Source organism: Trichomycterus rosablanca, chromosome 9, assembly GCF_030014385.1.
Source record: "Trichomycterus rosablanca isolate fTriRos1 chromosome 9, fTriRos1.hap1, whole genome shotgun sequence".
Lineage (NCBI taxonomy): Eukaryota > Metazoa > Chordata > Actinopteri > Siluriformes > Trichomycteridae > Trichomycterus > Trichomycterus rosablanca.
In genome coordinates this window covers 3,350,929-3,360,473 of record NC_085996.1, presented here as the reverse complement: position 1 = coordinate 3,360,473, position 9,545 = coordinate 3,350,929, and the positions used below count along the sequence as shown (strand labels likewise).

Here is a 9,545-nt window from a genome sequence, read left to right as displayed (position 1 = left end):
GTACAACCTGTAAAGATCGTATGTCTGAGATTATGGATGTTACACGTCATAACATTTTGGCCAGTGATCTGATTTTAAGGTCTTAATGTTTGTGACCCCAACATGAACCACCTCAGTGCTTCATCAGCCTTTTATCCCAGTGTGTGCCAGTAAAAATGGCTCATTAACAAATTTATATAAACACTTGAATATTGAATATTGTTAAACATTTACAGCTTTTCTCCAGTTCTCAAAGCATACAGAAGAAACATACAGTGTAAAATGTAGTAAAATGTTTTAATAAAACAGTAAAAAATACAAATACACTCATACCATTCTCACCATTCAGCATTTCATGTAAAATATACTTCATCAGTGAAATATAGAGCATACTGTACATACATGTATAATAAGATTATTAGGTAAAACATTATTTGGCTAATTTTGTTATTACCAGGCGGCACGGTGGCTCAGTGGGTAGCACTGTCACCTCATAGCAAGAAGGTCCTGGGTTCGATTCCCAGGTGGGGCGGTCCGGGTCCTTTCTGTGTGGAGTTTGCATGTTCTCCCAGTGTCTGTGTGGGTTTCCTCCGGGAGCTCCGGTTTCCTCCCACAGTCCAAAAACATGCAGTCAGGTTCATTGTAGACACTGAATTGCCTTGTAGGTGAATGTGTGTGTGTGTGTGCCCTGTGATGGACTGAGTCCCGTCCAGGGTGTTACTGTGTGCCTTGCGCCCATTGAAGAGCTGGGATAGGCTCCAGCACTCCCTGCGACCCTGATTGGATAAGCGGTTAGGAAAATGATTAAATTTTGTTATAACCATCTTAGTAAAAACTACAAACATTCTGGCTTTTATTTTTCTTCAATGAAAACATCCTAAAACCTTCTCTTAACCTTAACACTGAAACAGGGATTAGCTTTCTACACTTCTGTCATTTAGTTTTTTCATTAAATGTTGGCGCTTTATCTTTTCTGCAGGATTTGGTACTATTTTAGGCCGTTTTTTAAACAGCCTGGATAAAATTCCTCCAGATGACATTCTGTGTAGTGAATGAACTTGTAGAGCAAGTACCGCCAGTATGATTACCAAAACTGATCAGAAGTAATTAAAAGTCATTTTGTGAGCTGATTCCTGCTTCTTGCAGCCTTTTACCCCATTTGGTCATTGAAGTCTTCATGCCAAAGTTGGGTTTGTGATGATGCGCTGGGTGAAGGTAACTCTTCTTCAGGACTAAGTCCTGAGTCCTCAGATGTTTCGCTCATGTCATCTTCGGGTTTTGGCTTCGCGTCATCGATCTTTTTCGAGATTATTTTATGCCACTTTGGGAGGACGTGGCAGACGATGACTCCATAGTTGGAGACCATCATGGCAGAGACCTGGATGAGGGTACGCTGATCCGTTTGGGTGATGAAGAGTGGAATTGAACAAAGCCAGACGAACAAATGAAAGAGCATGCTGAAGACTATCGGCTCAGTATTGTCCACTCTTCCTTTGAAGGCTAAGAAGAAGCACGACATGGCTAGAGCCGCAATGTAGACATGCATCGCTCCGACCAGAGAGCCCTGAGTGCACTGACGGATTTTGATAACTGACTCAGATAACTCCTTCTCTTCAACCTTTGGAGAACCGAATATGAACCAGAAGAAAAAAACAAGAACTTGAGCACCAGTCAGTAGAGCGATGATGATATAACGCTTGTTAAACTTACTGAAGAAGCGCTGCCTCTCAGGGCTGATAGACATGATGGCTAAGAACGACACAAAAGCTTTCGTGAGAATGCACGACACACAGAGGGTGAAGGCCAGACCATACATGGCCTGCTGGGCCCTGCAGTGGTGGTCGCTGGGCCAGCCTAAAAAGAGAATCAGACCTCCGAAACTCACCATCAGGCCAAACATCATAATACAAGACAAGACTACGTTGTCCTCGATTATGGAATTGTTCCTGTGTAGAACGAAATAGATCAGCGATGATACCAGTAGCAGGATTCCTATCACTGTTCCAATCAACACCACAATGGAGTACGCTGAGGACCACTCCAAATACTGAATCTCCCACTACAGAACCTGATAGAGAATAAGTTCCCTCTGGACACTTTTGACACTTTACTTCATCTGTGAAGAGAAAAAAGGTGGAAAAGCTACATTAGGAGAACGGCAGTGAAGGTACAGACCAGACGAGTGTTCTTAATAAAATGACCAAAGACAAACAATTGATGTAAAAGTGCAAAATGACAGGAATGTACATGTCAAAGACCGAATGACTGATAAAAAACAGGTTCTGTACAGAGCAGAGGACGTATTTTGACATTTCCAACAGGGATGCTTATAAAGGAACAAAGACTCTGGTTTAAATTTATTACAAATTCAAATCCAGTAAAGTTGAGAAAGTGAAAAATGTTGATTGATGATTTGTTAACCTCCTTTTCATTTTTTTTCTTTCAGCTGATCGCTTATATAGAGGTCTCTACAGCAAATCTGGATGCCCTCCTGAAGCAACCCTTCTATTTGTATTTGGGTTTGTGAGAGTGCACAGACAGGTACTGGTTTTTTCAGCATCGTTTTTTAATCTTACCTTTTATCCACAGAGATCGTTCATGGTTTTCTGAATGACTGAACAAATGTGACAGACTGTAAAGTACAGAGGAAACGCTGTCTGCGTCGAGCTCGCAGCATTCTTAAGGACTCCTCCCATCCTGCACACAGACTGTTTGCCCTCTTGCCCTAGACAAGACCAAGACCAGCAGATTGAGGAACAGCTTTTTCCCCAGAGCTGTCTCCATACTGAACTCTGCCCCTCGTTAACCCGCCACATCTCTCCTCCTGGTAAAGGTTGCGCTACAAACCTTTTCTCATTTGTTCATAATTTCCACCTATATCGTATACATCTGTCTATTATGTTCATTGCACCTTAATCTGTATCACCTTAATTTCAATCTGTATATTATGTCTATAGCACTCCCATCTATACATCATGTTTACAGTACATTCAATAATATATTCACCTGTATATATTGTTCATACCACTGCCCGTATTTTGTAAATAATGTATATCGTAGATACTGTACATCCTGCACTTGCTGCTTATTGCACTTCTGGTTAGATGCTAAACTGCATTTCGTTGCCTTGTACTTGTACATGTGTAATGTTAATAAAGTTGAATCTAATCTAATCAAATCTAAAATCCTTGCCTGATGAAGCTTCCCAAAAAATGACAACCCTCGACCCATCCTTACTTATGACTGAGGCTTTTGTTAATGCTCCATCACCTGTTTTTTACAGGGATCATTTGTCCACATTATTGATACCCTTTTCCGGGCTTGGGATCAGCACTGAAGGTGCACTGATGTGCGTCCTCACAACATCCAGGTTCATGAGCCACCATGCACCATGTATTTGTAAACCATGCCCTGGATTTAAACCCCCTGAGCTGAGGCAGTACTGCTACCAGCAGCGTGGTTACCATCACACCACACCAGCTCACAGGATAAAGCAGTGCATGGTGAAAAATATATTAAAAATAAATAAATCACTGCTTTCTGTTTTGTTTGTTTTTGGTTTATTTATATTTTTCACGTCATGGAGCACATAACTGCACTAAAAAAAATACTCCAGCCGGCAGATCTGCGTAAGAACCGGATCCTTCTGTTTTAGAGGAAATGATTCTACATCCATCCATACTCACCTGACACGTAGTAAAATCCAGCATCACACTTTTTACATTCATAGCAGCAGGTCGAAAGTTCTAATATCCTAAATTCTACAGGCTCGCAGGTCTTTAAACACTTTGAGATGGGCACCTAAGATTTAAAAAAAGGTTTAGTTAAAATACTCAAAGAGGTCTGAACCTACAATTAAAGTCAAAAGTTTACATACTCAGGAGTGATTTGTATATCATGTTACATTCTGACTTTCATCATTTTTGCTTTTTAATTTTCCTTTTCTTTCTATGACTGCCATTCATAAAAATAGGAACGAACGAACTTTAATTTTAACTGTCATAACTTTGTATAGATCTGTATCCTGGCATATTTAACACACAGTTCATGTCGTACAGGTCTGAAGCACTGAACTCAGTCTCACCGTGTTGTTGGACCGTTGGATTTTGCTCTCATTGACCTCCACTTTCCCATTTCTGATGAGGAATCTTCCTACCACGTCAAGCACCCTGTCGTCACCACTCTTCTTCCACATGACGAGGTTGTATCCGTTTTCGAATTCCCCCTTGTCGTTAAAGGAAAGTGTCTGGTTGTCCATGCTAAATTTTATCTGGCGTAGAATGCTTAACAGCTAAACATTATAAAGAGTCATTTGTTACTTGAGTACTTGAGTTTTATTTTAATAATGAGTTTGTTAAACAGCTTCGATGTTGTTAACTGTTTCCCTTTTTGCATCTCGATTTAGAAACGATTCAACGACTACATTTCTCTCATCATAATCTTCAGCACTTTACTGCTGAACCACCTCAGCACCTAATAAGAAAACGTTAAGCGTAAACCACACTTTTCAGTGGACTTGGCTTTGGTGGTGGAGGTGTTACCCTGGAAGTGTTATAAGAACTAGAGAGAGTGAACAGCATTAGGCTCTGTTTTAATACAGTTTGCTTGGTGGTGCAGTTAGCTGCCCCAAAAAGGGGCTGAATTTAAGTTTTTACCGACATAAATAAACAACATTTACCTTCCAAGGAAGAAAGTCTGCGTCTCCAGAACAGGAAGTGTCGCTGCAGTTGAGGAGTTCCCTGATGGCGTTAACGATGGCATACACCGGAACTCTCTGACTGTAAGCAAGGACGGATTAAGGATAGTCTGGGCCCCTTATGAATGATTTGTATTGTATCAATTCATCTGCCAGGCTCATGTTCAGATCTGAAGGATATGCTGCAGCGAGTGAGTTAACCTTTAAAGTGAGCTCACTGTTGGACATATTGTCAGGCATGAAAAGAACATCAAATAGCTCAGTTAAGTGTGTGTATGCATTCAAACTGCTTGAAATTGCTTGTCTTAAATTTAAATAATTGCAAAATTGCTAAATTAATTTGTGTCTCTGCGCTTAAGAGAAATTGAACATAATAATTTTGAAACAATATAAATTCAGAAACATTAAGTAAGGGCCTGAATCGCATATTTGCAACAAAACGTCTCTTATGAAATATGGTAGCTTGCCTGGCAATTTGTAGGTCCCTAGAAAGTCAAGGAGCCATGATAAACGACTTCTATGGAAGTCATGGGCCCCATAGTAGGGGCCCTCGTGATCAAGGGCCCTCTAATGGTATGCCCTGCTCTTCTCTAGGGCCCTCTGGTAGGGGCTCTCATAACCAGGGCCCTCTAAAAATATGCCCCCCTCTTTCCTAGGACCCCTAATAGCCAGAAGTCGAAGTCAGAGCAGTGCCACAACGCCTCATCCATTTTCATAAGGGGCCCAAAAGCATGGCTAGGGCCCCCAAAAGCATGGCTAGGGGCCCCAAAAGCATGGTTAGGGCCCCCAAGAGGCCCTGGGGTCAAAGTCCCTAATAGTCAGAGGATCCTTAAAATGGAGGGCCCTCGGAAATAAAAATATATTGTATCATAAATGTTGATAGGCATCGCAAAATGTTTTGGGCCAGGGCCCCACGCCCTGGTGATGTACGGGAGTGTCCTACCCCAGAGAGCTGCCTTAAGGTCTTAAAAAGCTCGTTCTCGAACTCACGGCCCTGGTCGTGATGCAATTTTAAAGGGAATCCAAAGCGGAGAATAAAATCATTGAATAGCTTTTCTGCTGCGGTCTTCGCTGACTTGTTTTTGGTGGCATACGCGTGAGCAAATCTTGTGAAATGATCTATCACGACAAGTATATATTCAAACCCGCCTTTACTTTGCTCCAAGTGGAGGTAGTCGACTGAGACAAGCTCAAGGGGCAGGCTGGTGGAAATCCTACCCATTGGGGCTCTAACATGAGTCACTGGTTTCTTCTGTTTGATGCATGGACATCTTCTTGTCACGTGAGTCTCAATGTCCTTTTTCATGTAAGGCCAGAAGAATCTTTCACGAGCTAAGGAAAGGACTCTTTCCACACCCACATGGCCCATGTCATCATGGAGGTACCTTAATGCCATGCTTCTGTACTTGGTGGGTAGAACAAGTTGGCAGTGCTGACTGGTTTTACGATAGAGCAGCCCTTTATCAAGGACCAGTTTTCCCCACTCATACAGAAGCTTTCGACTGGAACCATTTACTCTCTGTTTGGCTTCATTTGTAAGTATTTGGTGTGTCTCTTTCAATTTTAGTACTTCCCCAATAGCAGGATCTTCTCTTTGTGCTTTTTCCATTTCATCATGGCTAACAGCCAACAAGGGACTCTGAACACTCTGCTCTGTTGACGTATCCAAAGTGGCCATCCAGGCTATGTCTTTACTTTTGGCCACTTGACTGCCTTCCCATGTTGCATGTATGGCTTCAGGAGACAGCTCTTCTACACAATCTGCCACATACTTGTCGATGTCTAATGGCCAGCGAGACAATGTATCCGCATCAACATTGACGGCACCTGGCCGGTATTTGATGTCAAATCTGAACTCGGAAAGTTCTCCCACCCATCTGTGACCAACTGCATTTAGCTTAGCTGTTCGCATAATGTAGGTCAAGGGATTGTTATCAGTGTATATGGTAAAGTGAGGGGCATAGTAAAGATAGTCCCTGAATTTATCACACACCGCCCACTTCAGTGCAAGGAATTCTAATTTTCCTGAGTGAAAGTGATAGTTCTTTTCTGCAGGTGTAAGTGTTCTGGACCCTCAATTTTCCATTTTGGCACTGATAAAGTACAGCTCCAAGTCCCTGCTCAGAAGCATCAGTATTAAGTACAAAGGGCAACTCAAAATTTGGGTAAGCGAGGACAGGGGGGTTAGTCAGAATGTCAATTAACTTCTCTAGGGCATTTTGGTGCTCCTCTGCCCACTTGACCGGGTCTTTAGAGGGTAACTGAGTTCCTTTCCCTCTGGTCTTACTCATTTTATTTACCCCTGCAGCTGGTGGCTTTGCTTGCAAAAGCTCATAGATGGGTTTGGCAACTCTGGAGAAGTCTTGTATGTAGCTTCTATAATAGCTCAAGAACCCCAGTAATTTCCGTACCTCTCCAACAGTTGCTGGGGCCTTATCCCTAAGTGAAAGTACCGCCTCCAGATCCTTTGGATCGATTCTTACACCATCTGCTGAAACTAGGTGCCCCACGTAGCGGACCTCGCTCTTGAAGAACTCACATTTGGTAGGCCTGAGTTTGACTCCCTGTTCCCGGAGGGCTTTTAGGACTTTCCTTACACCTTCCACATGATCCTCAAATGATTTGGAATAACACAGCACATCATCAAGGTATGGGATACAATGTTCATCACGCAGTGAGTTCAACATTTCCTCCATGCTTCTTTGAAAGGCTGCAGGAGCATTTGATAAACCGAATGGGATACGCACCCATTCATACAATCCCCAAGGGGTAATGAAAGCTGTGAGATGTTGTGATCCATCAGCTATGAAGCCTTGATAATAGGCCTTCCCTTGGTCCAGGATTGAGAACCAACTATAGCCTCCAAGAGTGTCAAGGAGATCCTGGATCCTGGGTAGGGGATGCCTATCTGAAATGGTCTTCTGGTTTAGCAACCGGTAGTCAATACACAGCCTTAGTGTACCATCTTTCTTGCGTACACATACTACTGGAGCAGAATAAGGAGATTTAGATCTCACAATCCATCCCTTAACCAGTAAGTCTTGAATGTACTCCTTGACTTCTTTGTAGAGTGGCTTTGGGATAGCAGAATAGGACTTCTGAACTGGGATATCATCTTTAAGTGAGATTGACATCTGGAGACTAGGAATACAACCAATGTCATTCTCATCACGAGCGAACACTGTGGATTCTTCATAAAGCATCCTTCTAACAACTTCCTGCTGACTTTCTTCTAAGTGGCTTAAGTTGACAGGAGGGTGCCATAATTCTGCCCGATGGGTTTCCTCAACTCTCACCTCAGGTGTAACGCCAAACTGATTTACAGTGTGGTGGGCAGCCTGGTCAGTTTCAATTACTTTGGAAATGGCATGGATGGTACCAATTACTGTCTTCCGTGGAAGCATGATATTGTGCTTGGTATAATTATTAATGGGCACTTCGACATATGGACTACTAGTACGACTGACTTCCACGAGCCCTTCAGCCACAATCAGTTGCTCTAATGGTGTGCTATTGTTGTCTGTCTTAAACAGCACTACTGGTTCATGTGGACTAAAGTCAACAGGGATATTGCACTTTATGCGTGTAACTTCGCCTGGAAGGACAACAATGTCCTGGGGCCCCACCTTTGCCGGAGCTTGTTCTAAGTCAGTAGTCCTTGACTGGATGAAATTTACAATGACACTAGCCTCCTCCTCTCTAATCTCCATTGCCCCGCTCAAAAGGTTGGCCAGCGTAAGCGGTATACGTGGTCCACTTTCTTGCCCTTCAATAAGTTCTTCAATAACATTGAACCCTAGTACTGGTCTTTCAAGGCTCATGTGGCTCACTAAGAAAGGCACTTGAATGGACAAATCTGGATCATCATTCCCTGGCAGGTTCACCCTTGCTTCTACCCAACCATCAAAGGGGAGAATTTCTCCGTTTACTGCATGGACATTAAGAGCTTTGGTCCCCATCAGCTCACTTAGAGATCGGATAGGCAAATCAGGTAAGTACTTGGCTCTCCATGAGTGATCAAGAATGCTACTTGAGCTCCAGTGTCGAGGAGGACTGTTACAGAATATCCATTTATGTAACACTTGAGCAGACATTTACTACCAATTAGCTGAGCCATTTTTTCATTATTTGGTGGTCCCTCACAAGTAGCTGGCATCAGTGTCGGCGTAGTATTACGTGTTTCGACATCAGAGTGGGACTGCTTCCTTAAGCCGGTCACAGGTTGTCCCTCTGCCGTGACCGAACCTCGTTTCCCGAAGGCTTTGGTTTCCTCATGCATCCTATGACTTTATGCTCTTCTTCACCACACAGGAAGCAATGAGTGCAGTTCGTTAGGCCCTTTCGCACACACTCTGGGCATCTGTAAGGTCGACTCCTTTTTAGCGTGTGGGGCTGATTAACACTACATGAATATGCATGTTCATTCACTTTAGATTGTCTCAGCGAATCAACAACAGTGGTAAGTGCTTCAATATGTGCTGTTAATTGCTGTAGTGTTTTGACTTGGCTCTTGGGTTCTAATGTCTTTTCTTGGTTTTCACAGTCAGGAGATAGCTGTGCACTATAGGCAGTAGGTGGCCTTTGACGAGGTTGGTGTCCCAACCTGCGTTGTCGTTCACTTTCATCACTTGTGAGTTTAATTACTTGTCTCAAGAGCACTTCATCAGTGACTGTATCATCGGAAAGAAGGGACCTTAATTCTCTCCTTATGTCACTGCATTTAGTGTTGAAACCTTGGAAGACTGTGTGAAGAAATACGTTCTGGACAGTATGGGCATCATACCTAATATCCGAGCCAGCCTGCCTGGATGCGAACATCACCTTTTGTTTCAGTCCTATCATACTGTAGAGAAACTGTTGGGGGGTTTCA

At 43.0% G+C, this 9,545-nt stretch overlaps 1 pseudogene; it reads right to left on the bottom strand.

Moving 5' to 3' along the window:
- Positions 1-1,026: 1,026 nt before the first annotated feature.
- On the bottom strand, positions 1,027-8,954 carry LOC134320406 (G-protein coupled receptor family C group 6 member A-like; annotated as a pseudogene).
- Positions 8,955-9,545: the final 591 nt, after the last annotated feature.